Source organism: Ambystoma mexicanum, chromosome 2p (assembly GCF_040938575.1).
Source record: "Ambystoma mexicanum isolate Mex_15411 chromosome 2p, UKY_AmexF1_1, whole genome shotgun sequence".
NCBI classification, from domain to species: Eukaryota; Metazoa; Chordata; class Amphibia; order Caudata; family Ambystomatidae; genus Ambystoma; species Ambystoma mexicanum.
In genome coordinates this window covers 1,405,961,007-1,405,977,030 of record NC_090923.1, presented here as the reverse complement: position 1 = coordinate 1,405,977,030, position 16,024 = coordinate 1,405,961,007, and positions in this window count along the sequence as shown.

Below are 16,024 nucleotides of genomic sequence, written 5' to 3'. Positions count from 1 at the left end.
TGTGACCTTGTCTTCGCTGCAGAAATACATGTTTACTTGCTCAGTCTATGAAAACGTAGGCTGTCGTTGCTGTTTCATTGCGGTAAATGGAAGTGACTGTCCAAGATGGCCGCGCATTGGCGCCATATTTTTTAGCTCATTTTTCGCACATGCACTACACTCCACCCCTGGACAATCAACTACCATAACCCAATGGACGAAAAGAAAGTTCCGAGAACCTGCAAAATAAACGCCATAAATTCGGAATACATGATTTACAACAACAACAACAAACCAAAACAGCAAAAATACCAAAAACCCAAACCAAAGCCAAACGCAACGCCTTCGGAATCCGGGAAAACATTTGGCCCCACTAGTCCCTGTCCTTATCCTGTGTCACTCGGGCAACTTGACCTTTCAACTCATTAATGTGATCCTCAATGGAATGGGAACGATTTTCCAAGTCAAAACAACACATGGCTTCTACAGCGTTACACCCTAAATTATGCTTCAAATACAGATAATCAATAGATGCCCTATTTTGCAAAATAGCCTTCCTAAAACTTGTATCATCTAACAACAGCTCAGTCAAAGCCTGCAAAGTCTCGATAAGCCCTTTAACTACCAGGCAAGCTAATTTAACCATGGTTTTATATCCCCCAGCTGCCAGGCCCCAAATCCCTACTAAGTAAAAAGCTAACGCCGACACTTCAGTTTCAGACAACAAGTGAACATCAGAATTACAATCAGGCGATAGGGCGGTATAAGAAGCAGATTGCCTAGACCGCCTAACAATGGGACGTAAGGAAAACATAATTAAACCAAGACGTGTCAAGGCACAGGGACCACCAGATATATTAGTTGGGATATATGAATAGGTATGGTTCCCACAGGAGAATAACCAACCTGTAGGAAGCTTCACCAGTCCCTGCCCTTATCCTGTGTCACTCGGGCAACTAGACCTTTCAACTCCTTAATATGATCCTCAATGGAATGGGAACGATCTTCCAAGTCAAAACAACACATCCCTACTACAGCGTTACACAACTAAATTATGCTTTAAAAACAGATAATCAATAGATGCCCTATTTTGAAACATAGCCTCACATGGTTCAGGTGGCTGGCCGTTAGAACAGTAAAGTTACACCACATATTGTTATAAACATCAATACAAACAGAAGTCAGTCGCGCACACAAGCGCTGCTCAAAATCCATTCTTTTCTCAGCCTGATCCAAGTTCAGTTATTGACATTTACTGACAAAGTTTGGATCACAAGTTATTTCATAGCAGACATTAGCAGGAGCAATATTGTGAGTAATAATGCTTGTCCTATTTCTACTTTTGCAGACCGTGTCTGCACAGAATTTACAATTTTCATACACTGAAAAGGAACTCTGTATATTGGAATTCTCAACCAAGGAATCCTTATGCAAGACCCCGAAGAAATGCTGCCTCACCGGAACAGATGTTGGCACCGCCACAAGGCAGGTGCAAACCAAAGTCGCGCAGTCATGCACATCCGACATACAGAAATGTGAAATGTACAATACCCTTCGAGCCAGGTAAACCCATACATTCTCAGTCTGCCCAACGAGGGCCGGATAGTGATTTTGCATCACTGACATAGAAAGAGCAGAAAGGGGCAAAGCATTACGCTTTTCTCCTCACCGTTTCCTCAAGGCAATGCGATATGCCGCAATAGATGCATCATCAGGCTCAAAAGTGGCAATAGACGTGTCAGTATTGCTCTAAATCCCTGATTCCATCGGCAGAATAGAGACACTTGCCACTTCCTCCAGCATGTCCCCGGACCCTCCCGAAGACACTCCACAGTGCCTCACACAGGCACTCATCAGCACACTCAGGATCTATAAATCAAGGATCAAAAACAAGATATCAGAGGAGTACTGTAGCAATTTAAAAGGAGTCCAAACAAAAGGTTAGTCTGCTTTAACCTTGTTTATTTTAATTGCAGCCCAGCGCTCTCTCCGCCATCCAACCTTGCCTCTCTCAGCACTCTCCCAACTGACACACATTCTCGCACACTCGCATCCATTCCAACCCAAACATTCCATACACACTGGAGAGAAAGCGCCAGGTAAACATCACCATATAATAACATGAGCACAGGCACGTGCTCACTAGAATATAACAAGTACAGGTTTATAGTCATAATGTCGAAAAAAAAATGTCGACAAACAAAAATGTCGAAAAAAAAATGTCGAAAACAATAATGTCGACATCCTATACATATAATGTAAAGTCATTTTTTAGAAAAAAAAATGTCGACAAAAAAATGTCAATTAGAACTATCAACACCTCACCCAACACCCCCCTGCCACCCCCCCCCCCCACCCCCCCCACCACCCTCTCACCCCTCATTCTCAACACATTCTAATTATATATTTATTTATTTATTTATATATTCAATAAATAAATAAACAAAAAGAGTATCATTTACTATGGAGGGGTCCCCCCCAACCCCCCCTCACCCAACACCCCCCTGCCACCCCCCCACACCCCCCACCACCCTCTCACCCCTCATTCTCAACACATAGTAATTATATATTTATTTATTTATTTATTTATTCAATAATTAAATAAATAAAAAGAGTATCATTTACTATGGGGGTGTCCCCCCCAACCCCCTTCACCCAACACCCCCTGCCACCCCCCAAACCCCCCACCACCCTCTCACCCCTCATACTCAACACATTTTAGTTATATATTTATTTATTTATCTATTTATACAATAAATAGAAAATTTCGAAAAAATATCGAAAAAATGTCGACATTATTGTTTGTCGACATTATTTTTTTCGACATTTATTTTTCGAAATTTTGACTGTCGACATTTTTACTGTCGAAATTATGACTGCCCACCACAAGTACATCATTCACGCAAATAACATTTGTCAGCGGGTATATGCATCAGTTTCTTTTTCCCAGGTTCCAACACAAGAACCACTTGATCTTCTCATGCTGCAATCACATCCGCGTGGACAGGCGGACCATTTGGTTTTTCGACCCATACCTTGGCACCTGGAACCATTGCATCTCACGAGCCAAAACCCTTGTCCCCACAAATAGTTAATACAGTGGGTAACTCTCCTTTTCTCACCATGGATAGTATCAATTGGGCCACTCGATCACCCTTATGCATAGGCAACATATTTACTCCACTGTTTATGAGAATAACCTTGATTTTTCACTGATATTCTGCATCCACAACCCCTCCCAACACCTGAATGCCTTTCAGGACTAGTCCAGATCTAAGGGAAATTAATCGCATGTGTTCAGACGGAATTTGCACCCCGATTCCCATATCAATCACAACAATGCCTCTGGGTTCAAGTTGGATTTCTTCCCTTACGTGCAAATCCACCCCAGCAGACTCAGGCGTGGCACGATAAGGAGCTCACGCTCCAGGAGACATTTCCCAATATAACAGAGTTTCCACAGCTTTATTGGTTCTGAATTGTACGGCTGGCGTCAACATGCGCATTAATGGAGTCTCACCATTTGCAATGGGGCGGTTATTAAGTATTTGAACGGCAACTAACACACGTTCTCGCCACTCTTTCAAGGTACCCTCAACAGTTTTGTGCAACTGTTCTTTCAACAAGCCATTCATTACCTCAATGGTACAGGGATATGGTTGCTGGACGCCTGGCCGACAGCAACACGTCTCCATCACGTCATCCGGGAGGTACCAATCCTTATATCTCAACCTTTCAGAAACCATGCATGAAGGTTGATAGTCTTGACCTCTGGATGGAGAACCCGACCCACCTCGCGCGAGAGACGATCCTCTCTGTGGGGAAGCCGGTGTGGAGGACAGATGGACATTTCTAGAAGGTCCAGGTACCACACTCTCCTGGCCCAATCCGGAGCAATTAGGATCATGTGGGACCCGAACCGCCGCAACCTCCTTAGAACCTGAGAAATGACGGAGACCTGAGGAAACGCGTACAGAAGTGGGAATGACCAATCCATGAAGAACGCGTCCCCTACATCTCCTCTCAGAGGAATTTCCTTTGAGCAATATGTCACACACTTCTGGTTGGCACCGGTTGTGAACAGATCCACTTGAGGGGTACCCCAAAGGGCGAAGATCTCCTGAAGGACTTCCTGAGCTAACTCCCACTCGTGGGAGACCACGCTCTGCCTGCTCAGAGCATCCGCCACCGCATTCTCCTCTCCGGCCAGATGAACTGCCAAGAGTGAGATTCCCTGATGTATTGCCCAGAACCAGAGCCGCATCACCTCTCTGCACAGCGGGAGCGACCCTATACCCCCCTTTTTGTTGAGGCAATGCATGGCCACAGTGTTGTCTGTCATGATCAGGACACTCTTCCCGCGTATAAATGGCAGAAAAGCCTTCAGGGCTAGCCTGATAGCCCTCAGCTCCAAAAGATTTATGTGAAGTCTGGACTCCGACAGAGACCAATGACTGCTGGTGGTCAGCTCATTGGCGTGAGCTCCCCATCCTGTGAGGGAAGCATCCGTCAATGCTGTCACCTCCGGCCACGGTTGCCAAAACGGCTCTCCCTTCATCAGATTCCCTTTGCTGGCCCACCATAGAAGATCCGTGAGACCTAGAGCGAAATCTGAAGGAGATCTGCCATCTTGCGTGAGCATTGGGACCACTGCATCCAGAAGGGATCTCATCCGCAGTCTGGCCTCCGGCACCAGAAAAATGCAGGATGCCATGAGGCCGAGCAATCTTAAGAATTTGAAAGCTGGGAGACTCTGGGCATGTTGAAATTTGTCGACCATCTGGACAATGTGATGAGCCCTCACCTTGGGTGGCAAGCACTTCCCCAAGAATGTGTCCAACACAGCCCTGATGTACTGGAGCTGTTGGGAAGGTGTCATATACGACTTCTTGAAATTGAGGAAGAAGTCCAGCTTGTGAAGGGAGTGGCAGGTGAAGCTGAGATGATCTGAGGCCTGCTCAGGAGAATGCGCTCGGATCAGCCAGTCGTCCAGGTAGGGGTAGACGTGAACCCCCCCTCTTCAGAGATACACTGCCACCACCACCATGAGCTTGGTGAAGACCCTCGGGGCAGAGGTCAACCCGAATGGCAGGACCCGAAACTGAAAGTGCAAGCTGCCAACGTCGAACATCAGGTATTTTCTGTGTTTTGAATGTATCGGCACATGAAAATAAGCATCCTGTAGGTCCAATGACACCAACCAATCCTGAAGTCGAAGGGCCTGAAGGACCTGAGAAAGAGTGAACATCTTGAACTTGTCCTTCCTGAGGAACTTGTTCAAGCGACGCAAGTCCAAGATGGGTCTCAGTCCTCCGTCTTTCTTGGGAATCAAAAAATATGGGGAATACCAGCCCTTGTTCCTCTCCACCACAGGCACTAGTTTTGTAGTGCCTTTCTCCAGCAGGGTCATGATTTCCTTCACAAGGAGCGGATCCGGAATCATCAAAGAGAGTTTCCCCAGTGGATTGTCGTGAGGCCGATTTAGGAAGGGTAGGCAGTAGCCGTGGGCTATTGTTTCCAGAACCCACGCATCTGAAGTAATGGCTTGCCACTCTTCGAGATACTGAGACAGTCTGCCGCCAACCGGCGAAAAATGAGACCTGGCCCCGGAGCAGCTGTGGCAGCGCCTGAAGGCAAAGAGGCTGCTGCATGAGCGGCTTTGGCATCTCGTCCCCGTCCACTGCGAGGACCCTTACGATGGCCCCTTTGACTGGCCACTCCTCTCGCGCTACCAAAAGAGGAGTAGTAACGAAAGGAACCCCTCCACTGCTGTCCCCTAGGACCAAAAGGTGGAGGTTGACGCACAGCTGCGCCCAAAGATTTTGCAGCTGCTTTGGAGGTCTGCAACCTCTCAAGCCTCTCGTCAGCCTTGCTGCCAAACAAATGAGAGCCATCAAAGGGCATGTTGAGAAGACGGGCCTGCACATCTGCTGCAAAGCCCGACTTCCACAACCACGCAAACCTGCGAATCACAGTGTTTCCAGCAATGGACCGGCTAACACTATCTGCTGTGTCCAACCTAGACTGAAGGGATTCACACATGGCATCCTTGCCATCCTGCACAATAGCAAGGAACCCATCCCTTTCTTCCCCTTCGGGAATATGCTCAGCCGCCAGAGAGACACAATTCCACAGAGTGTGTGGAAATTTGGCCAAGGCAGAGGTGGAGTTGGCCGATTTAAGAGCCATACTCCCATCTGAAAATACCTTGCGTGCCCATCCATTGAAGCGCTTGTCATCCCTATCTGGAGGGATGGTAGGGTACGCCGCTTGCCTCGAGTTGGCTGTGGCCGCCTGAACCACCAAACTCTCAGGAGTGGGGTGTGTGGATAGGTAGCTGGGGTCGCAACTGGATGGGCGGTATTTCTTAGTCAACGACTTGTTGACCACCAGAAGAGACTCAATGGTGTTCCAAGCAGCAGTTACCCTTTTCTGTATCGCCATGTGAAAAGGCAACACTGGGTCAGAGGACAGACCCTGATCTAAAATGTCATTCAGGTCATCCTGATCGAATTCAACTGGAGAGCCGGACCATCCAAGGTACTCTGTAACTCTCAACATCAACCTCCTATAGGAGGATTCAGCATGAGCCCCAGACTCTGGCCTGCCAAACTCCATCTCAGGAGATGTGTCCAGGCCACTGTCATCATGTAAAGATTGACACAGATCCTCCAGCTGACTGTCCTCAGAAAGGGCCATGTCAGGAGCTTCAGGAGTGTCACCAGGAGCACCAAAAGGCTCCAACTCTACATTAGACCTCTCCTCATCCTCATAGATATCCTGTAGAGGATGAAAGAACTCCCCCCTAGGTACAGGAGCAGACCTGGAGTCAAGAGGAGGCCTCACAGTCTTAGACAGAGCCTTTCTCTGAGGCTCCACAGCTCTAGGGGCCTCCACCTGAAATTCAAGCCTGTAGGCCCTGATGGCGTTGAGGGCGCTGACAGCTTCGGTGTCAACAATGGTGCCGAGGGCTCTGAGGGCAAGGCACTGACAGCTGCACTCGATGGGCATGGCACCAATGGTGTCAACACGTTCCCAGACTTGGACGGTTTTGTTGGGGACGAAGACCGCGACATGGGTCTGGCACATCTCTGGCGATCTACCGGAGCCTTGTCCGAATGGGACCTCGACGGTTCCTGATATTTTATTGCGCTGACTGCCTGGACCCGAAGGCTTACCAGCGTCACACCGAGACCGTTCCCCACTGGCTTCAACCGAAGGCGCGGACGGGGACAGTACCCTGAGCGCCCTGAGATTGAAAAATCTCCAGCATTTTCTCCCTGAATGCCTCCCACTCCTCCGGAGTAGAAGATTTAGTGGGGCAAGCCACTTTCCTCGCTGAGCCATCATCCGACGAGGACGGGGAAGGCGACCGGTAACGCCGCTTCCGGGAGTGCCTCGACGAGGACGAGTGGTGACAACCACTCCGGGATCAGGATCCCCTGGACTCCCTCCGACGGGGAGAGTCACCCCTCGAGTTGTCGGTGGAAAGACCAGTAGTTTTACTGGATGTAAGAGGTTAGGATACCCGACCTATCTGCAACTTCCCCTTACGCTCCCGCAAGGCATTGGCAGTCAACGACTGCCACTTCGGGCAGTCGTCCGTGTCTAGGCTTTCGCCCAGACACTACAAGCAGATACAGTGCGGGTCTGTGATGGACATCTTGGACTTACAGACCCTGCACTTTTTAAAGCCCGACCGTGGGTCGGAGGGGTAGAAGAAGAAGACATTATCGAAGTAGATAGCACGAGGCGTGCCGAGTTCTCAAAGCAAATACTTTTGCAGAAAAAACAGAACTGAGGCTACGGGCGATGTGCGTCCTACTTATAACATCCAATGTCGTCACCCTCGACTGAGGCCTTTGAGGGACATCAACCCGATGCAATTGACACAGGACGCCCTCTGCCGAAAAATTTCCAAAGCAGCACAGCTGTGGACATTACATGTCAAAGATGTGGAATATGTTGGAGGACACAATCCATTCGAATGATTGTTTTCACAATCTCTAACGCAATGCTGATTCCCCTGTCTTGTGCCCACCTGGTAGTAGCCTTCTCTCGGAGATGTGCACTCTTCTGGCGGGTCCATTTAGCAATCCCCTCCAAATCATCTTCCTCAGGCCTCGTGTCCATGACCGAAACTTTGCATGTTCTCCTGCAACATAATTGAACCACTGTTCTAATGAATCCGTTGCACAATGTGCGTCTACATGATACACAGTTACTGTAGTATGCATTAGCATCTCAGCAATGTCTTGCCACAATTCTTTCTCCCATACTTCTTTAGTATGAATCTTCCATCCGTTCCTCTGCCAAGTAGGCAGCCACACCACCAACCCATTTGCAACGGACCATGAGTCCGTATAAACGTAACAACTCCCGGGCGTCTCCTGTCTCAAAGCCTGGTATACGGCATACAATTCTGCAAATTGGCTACTCTTCCCTTTGCCAGAGGTTGTTAACACCTTTTTCAATTTGGGATTATAAACTGCAGCTTTCCAGTGTCGCTCTGTTCCCACATATTTGGCAGAACCATCAGTAAACCAGGCATGTTCAACTTGCTCACTCGATAACTCTCCATATGGGATTACCCATTTGACTGGAGATTCACCAATCGTCATCTCTCGTGTTCCAGGTTGACTAACGGAACCCCCGCCACTTGTTCGTGTAATTTCGCTACTCCACCCTTTCCTGTCTTGGCACGATCTTGAATGTACCATTTCCATTTGATGATACTAGCTTCTTGGGCATGCCCAATTCGATGAGTTTTAGTGGAGCCCTTATGAAGCAGTTTAGTTCTCATTTCACTTCTCCTCTCCTGTTGCTTATTTCCTCCCCCTCTGTTTCCCTCCGCTGACTCTCTGGGTCATACCTTTTAAGGAATGGGGCCCATTCCATCGCCCTCGTTGGGGTTAGGCCATGTACTTGTCTTGTCAGTTCCTCCATTCTGCAAAAATCTAGGGCCTTTGAGGCCCATTCTTTTTCATTCGGGTGCCCCTCCCTCTTCGATCCCCCGCAAGGCATGCTCTGGCCGCCAGCAGTAAGTAATGTGGCATGTGCAGGAGTTTCGCCCAGTCCCCCTCCTCCATTTCCATTCTGAACAGTAATAACGGGGGGTCCAACCTCCTTTCCACGCCCTCTAAGCCCTTTATCCATCCCAGAATTTCCTCCAAGTACTGCTGCACCCTGTCATACCCTCACCAAATGTGCCAATAATCCACCATTCGCCCACATTTCCTCCAGCAGTGTTGGCCCGCCCCCGGAAACATCTTAGATATTCTAACCAGGTCTCACTGCCACCTGTATAGAAGCTTGAGACCATGTAGTATATATTGGCATGCCACTGACGTACGGTGTGCATTTACACATAGTCTTTCCTACTGTCTCACTTCCATCTCTGTCTTTCACCCACTTCTTCTTATGTATATGAATTACTCCCCCTTGTGCCTCCAATAGAGCGCAGTACATTTTGGAGATAAGTCCCCGCATTCCCTTTACTGTATCCAATATCTTTCCCGTACCTGTTAACTCTCTTTGTAGCTGTAATTACCAGTCTTCTGACATTAGTACCCCTTTGAGCTGTAGGTATTGGAACACTGAGATTTTATCTATGTTCAGTGTCTCTTCTAGCTTATCTGTCTATAAATGTATCCCCCTTTAGGACCTGGCCAACTCTCTCCAATCCCGCAACAAACCAGCTCTGGAATCTCTAGTAGCCCACTACCCTGTCACGCAATGGCAGGGTCCATATGTGGCTCAGAGGTGATGGCCAAGTCGAAACTCCCCCCATTTCCCTTGGTTGGGAGCATGTATTGCAGCCAGCAGTACTTTTGCTCCATGCAAGCTGCCCTGTAGTATTAGCAATCGGTCTGCCAAAAGGTTCGTGGCTATGCACTCTTGCAATCTGCACTGTTTGTGTAGGGCTATGCCAACTCCTCCCTTCTTGGTGTTCCCAGGTGCCCAATGAGTCTGCCCTATTCCTCCGTCTCTCAGTGGCCGCTCCTCCCCACTTATCAAATGCATTTCTTCTAAGAAGAGTATGTCTAGTGAGGCCTTTTACGGACTTCTCTTGCCACCAGTGATCTTTTCGTAGGGGAGTTAAGATCTTTCACGTTTTGTGTGCCTATGGCTAGGCCCTTCCTAACCTCACCCTTTCCCATTATGTTTGTAGCTCCCTTTCCCGCGTTTCCATCCTTTCCTGGCTAAGGACTCATCCCTGTTCTCCTACCCTTTCGCACGTAGACCTCTCGTGTTCCAGCCCATGTTTGCAATCCTCAAGCTAATCCCTTTGACTAATGCACAACTTAACTGTATAACTGTTAACACCCCGAACTTGTTTTGTGAAGTAAATGTTTCAGAGACGCCCTCTCTCTCACAGAGGGCCAATTTGGAGCGAGTTCTACTGGCTCCTGCCAGCAAATCCTTTGCATTTTTGTTTCAGTCTACTCCTCGTAGTGGTTCTCCTTCAGCCTTCGCACTGTCCATTCCCCGGAGCCTCAATCTGGCTGCTGTTCCTTCGTCATGGGTACTTTACGAGCAACGGGCCATCTATTCTCATGTATTTCCTTCTCGCTGGCCCTCTCTTCTCCGTCGTGGGCCTGCCGCCGGTCTCACACCTTCTCTGCTCGTGGATGTTCCTTGTGGGCTCCTCGGTATGGCCTCGACATCTGCCGTGAGATGACTCAAGGCCTGTTCTGCTTCTTCTGCTGATGTTATCCTATAGTCCATCCCCTCCACTTGAAACTGCAGCGAGAAGGGGTTGCACAATCTATACCTGATCTCTTTTACGTTCAACCATTTTGTAACAGGCCTGCAGGCTCTTCGCCTGGCTAGGGTGAAGTTTGAGAGGTCCTGATATACCATGATTTTGGAGCTTTCAAAGTCTATTTCACGTTGTTGTTCAGCCCTGTTCAGTACCTCCGTTCTGTCCTTATAGCTCAGGAACTTGGCCGCTATAGAACGGGGGCCATTCCCATAGGGCCTGCCTCCTCTGTGGGCTCTCTCAAGTTAGACTACCCTTCCCCCTTCTGCTTCGAAGAGTTGGTTCACCGGGGACTGGATTTTCTCTTCTACTTGTCTCAGGCTTTCTCTGGCTAAATTCCTTCAGTCCTAATATTCACAGATTGTTACGTCTTTCTCTTTTTTCCAAATCGTCCATTTTTAGCATTACTTCTTCCTCTCGGAGTTCCAGCTCCATCATCCTAGCGTCCAGTCTCATTTTGACCATATCAGCATTAAGATGGTTGTGCTCTATACCTTCAACTTTGCTTTCCACCATTGCCATTCTGCTGGATAGGTCCATCAGTGAGGCCTGTATATCTCCTCTAAGCACTTTTATTTCGGCTAGGATTTGTCTCGAGTCCTCTTTTGTTGAGAACATCGATATGTCCATTTCAGGTTTCATTTTCTCCCCTGGGGGATTCCTTGCCACCTCTCCTTGTCCCCCTGTATGTGGTGTTGTGGCAGCTATCTCTGACTTGCCTCTCAGTGCAGCAGCATTTGTTGCCCTTCTCTTGATCTTCAGTCCCCTTTTCCTGTCTCGTGGGGTCTTTTACCTCTGCACCCCTCTGTTCTCCTGGTCTTTTCCGTGGGTCCGCATCTTGGCCCAGTCCTTCTTCACTGCCGATCTCGGTCCACACCACTCGTCTCCAGTCGTGCTGATTTTCCACTCTTTCCCCCTTATCAGTGCCTTCACCCCATTGCACAGATCCGGTGCTGCCCACTTCTATTGCCGCCTGCAGTGCCGGGGCCTTCCTTTGTCTCCTCAGGCCATGCAACGCGTGCACCTTTTCTTTCCTGGTAGTCTCAAATTTGGTATCTTCTGCAGGTGTCCAGTGACCCCCCCTATGGTTGAGCTTCCGCTATTACCCCTGTGCCCTTTCTGCTGCGCCTGCGGTCGGTGGGGGCTCACAATTTTTGGGGTTGCTGCAGTTCCTCCCTTATTTGCTGCCCTAGAGGTCACTTTCCTTGTTTACACGGTCTCCGTGTCTGCCGCACTATTCACGTCGTGTGTCTGTCCACTTGGAGCTGGTGAGACCTTCCTCTGCTCTTGTGCCTCCCCTCTGGCCTTGTGAGTCACCCGGGATGTGTGGGGTCTCGATTGGGAGAATCCCTTGGACCCCGCTGCGCTTATCTGCCATCCCCCACCTTCCTCGTGTGGAGGGCTCCTTTATTGGTGGGATCCTCTTGTCCTGCTAATTCAATTGCCTTGTACCCTTCCTGCGGGACTTCTCCCCCGCCGACATTTGCTCCTCTCGGCTCCTATTCCCGAACACGGGTGTTGCACACGTGCGCTACGCCCTGCGGATCGGGTGGGCATCTGGGGAGCGTATGAATCTCAACTATGTTGTGTTCTCCCCAGCGGGAGTGAGGGGTGGGACGATGGGTCCAGCAATGGTTAGAGCGGTCTCTGTTTCCCTCTGTTGACTTCACAATGTGCCTTGGGTCTGGGCATGCACTTTGCTGTGGGAAACACCCGCTCTTCAGGCGGGAAGTGTTCCCTGTTCCGGACTTCCCCCGGTTGCCTTCTTTCCCAGGGCGCAGTGTTTCTAGCGTGTGTCTCTGGGCCCAACAGGGGGGGGGTCTGAGCCTTCCTGCTTCGTCCACCGGAATCTCTGCTCTCGTTCCGGATCCCCCACTTAACGCCTGCTCCGGTGTCTCTGCTGTGAGGGGTGGCTCATCTGCGCCGAGGGCTGCCGTCTTCTTATCCCCTGCGTGGGCTCTCCTCCTGCTCCACCACCGGCTCTTCTAATTTTCTGCCGGCCAGCCCACCGTACCTGCTTGCGACCTTTCCATTGTCCGCTCTGGTCAATCCATTGATTGTCTCTCCGAAGTCCCTCTCAAGGGTCTGCTCCCGACATCGGCTCTTGCAGCGTATACCCCTCTGGCCAGCCTCGCTCTTCCAGCGGTCCGGGGAGGGTTGTCTTCGCCGTCCATGGGTCTTCTACGCACTTCATTCAGGACTTGACCTTGACAGCGGGTTGCTGATTTCAGCCCGCGCCTCTGTTGCAAATCAAGGCAGGCCACTTGGGAGGCACGGTGCCTGTATCTCCTGTGCCGCCTGCCTTACCTCGTTCCTACACGGCTCCAGTTACTCTGCTAGGTTCCGTCTTCTTTCGGACGTGTCAAGGCTTCCATTTGCCAGGTAGATCTTCTCATTGTCATCGCCTTTTTGCTGGAGGGAGTGGAAGCTGCGTGGCTATGCGGCCATCTTCTCCCGCAACCCCTAGTGGTCTTCCCCGGGGGCATTTTTAATCATCCTACGGTCACAGGGGTACAAATGAAAGCACTCACCCCAAATTGGTAAAGTTTACCTCCCAATCCAAGGGTTAAGCCCTCCAAAAAGTCAAATCCAATAATGTATTCGGGATCGGGACAACTAATACCCGAAAAGTGTCCCTTCTCAAGCTTCCGATTTTCATGTCTATTTTCGTCTGGATGGCAGGGTTCTCTTTGCCCCCCAACCCTCTGATCGTGAAATGTTGTTCCTTAAACCTTGAAGGATTTCCATGTATCAATGAGGCCTCTGCTCGGTATCAATTAAGGCATTGACCTGCATGTTTCCTGGCTGCCAAAATTATTTTAATTTTACATGAGGCCGTCTGTCTACCTTAATTTGGGCAGTTTTATCTGGAGTTTAACCATCATCCTATTCGTATTTTAGTGCGTGCGTTTAGATTCCATTTCAACCATCGAATTCACCATTTTTCTCAAGTCCGCATAAGTCGGCTGAGCTTGAGCTTGTGGAGACATACCTGGAGACTCATCATCTCCCTTCTCTGGAGACGGTGGAAACAAATCCTCCTCCCTCCTAGGTTTATGTACTTCTTGCTGCTTCACTTGTTTATAATGCTCCTTCCTATCTAAACCCCGCTTTTTATACAATTGTTATATTTCCCGAGTCTCAATCCCATCAATATCTTCCCGCTACACTCCATCTTTCAGCAAAGCTAAAAACATATCCTTTCTGGATACGCGAGAATCTCGACTATCAAACCTCTTCCCAGGAAGACGTTTTTCACTTTGCCCCTCCCTCTCCTGCTCTCAGGGTCATTCCTCTGTCTTTTCCCATTCTCCTAGATCTGCCATTTGCCTAATGGCATCCACCACCTCATCCGTTATTTTACTAGTCATTCCCACCAATAGGGTCATTCTGACATTCTTATATGCGGGGGGGGGGGGCAGTTGAATAATGGTATTACTGGCTGAAACAGACAACGCTACCAACCCCATATGCTCTGGAGTATCTAGATGAATTGCCTCTTTCCATGGCATGTTCCCTCACTCTTTGCAAATCCTCTTTTACTGTATACCATTTCTTCTCCTCAGTCAGCCAATCTGAGGCGATAGGATACTTGCGGTTACACCCTTGGGCCACCAATTGTAATAAAGACATTTGGACCTCTCCTCCATCGTCTTCTCAGGGAGGGCCTACACGTAGAATCTCCTGTACCTGGATTGCCTGCGTCAAGGGTAAAATCCTGGCGGAGTCTGTCGCATCTACTCGTAGACCGGCCGCCCCACCCCATCAAATAACCTGACCATCCAGGTCAGCAATGGTTCACCAGACCTCTGCTTCAATCGGCTAAGGATTTCCCCAATTTCTCCTCGAGTGCGGTCATATCCACTACCCCTCCTCCAGGATTATTAGGATTACGACCCATCCTTCTACGTACCACAGGATTAACAATTACCTCTTTATGGCCAGATTCCGACTTGGGTAACAGCTCTGAACCACTCTCGGTACTAGTACTATCGAATACATCTCCATCCCAAATGATCGGGATCCCAGTCCACCCCTGCGGAAGCAATCACGGTTGCCACCTTACGAGAATTCACTCTCCCTCGTCTCTTTCTATATTTGTTACAAGCAACCCTCACAGCAGCTCGCTCAGCTACCGCTTGATATTTGTCTGCTTTATCAAGATACAATTTCATCTGGAGCTGCTGCATCAACGCAATCTGTTTTTCAGCAGCCAGCTCCCTTTCCAATCTCAGGACATTTGCTTGTAATTCCACATTCTGCTGGTGTATATTTCGAAAAGCATGTAACAGGATCCATCCCCTCCTACCTAGAGCCGAACACACCTTCCCTTTTTCCACCAGCACCTGTTGCAGACAGCCGACCACTTCAGCCGGGCTTGCCTCTACTATACTGGTATCCGTTTCCTCGCTGAAGCCCGCACCACATGCCCAGGTCTTTGCGACTTTGTCATACGGACTCCTAGTCCACCCTAGAATAGTCACCTCAGGACAGCCTCCGCCTGCAGAGCTTCATTTTTTCCTAAATGGGGAATTCATTTTACCCAATGGATATTTCACGTCCCCTACCTTTAATACCTCACCACACACTGTTTGCTTTTCAAATTATTGCCTCTCTGAGTCCAATACCTTTTACGTATATCAAATCAGCAGGGATCTTTGGCATCAATGTCAGCACAAAGACCCTGCTCACAGCACCAATTGTTTTGCTTTATCTTGGCCATGTGGGTAGACCTCGTACTTACATCCCCAGGAAACTCGCAAAATCAGTTATTGGACTCAGGTAGGCAAATAATTGCACATAAAAAACTGGTTATGATATAAATGGCTCGTTATAGGCCCTTTATTCACTCATAACATACATTAAATTAAATAAACACATAGTCAGTTATACATAAACATAGATAAAGAACATCACCATTAGGATAGTTGTAGAAGACACCTTCATCTCGGCCATCACAACACTGCTTAGTCCCACAGCAGGTAGGCAAAGAGATCACTCATACTAATGGGGTCTGGATCGGAGTGTCCTCCCTCTTAGCGAGACTGCATCACCCGGGGGCCAATTTCTAGCTGCTTTCCCAAGATGGATACCTCTTCTCTTTATGCGGCTAATCCCCGCCCCTCATGGGTTACCAGACTGCCCTCGGCCGAAGAGCAGACAATATGCATGAGGAGCAAAGAGCGGAAAATTCCAGCTAGAAGTGGAAAAAACCCAGCTTCTCTCCTTGCCTTCATTCCCAGTACCCCTTATCGCTGCACCTGCAGAACGCTCCAACTCCCT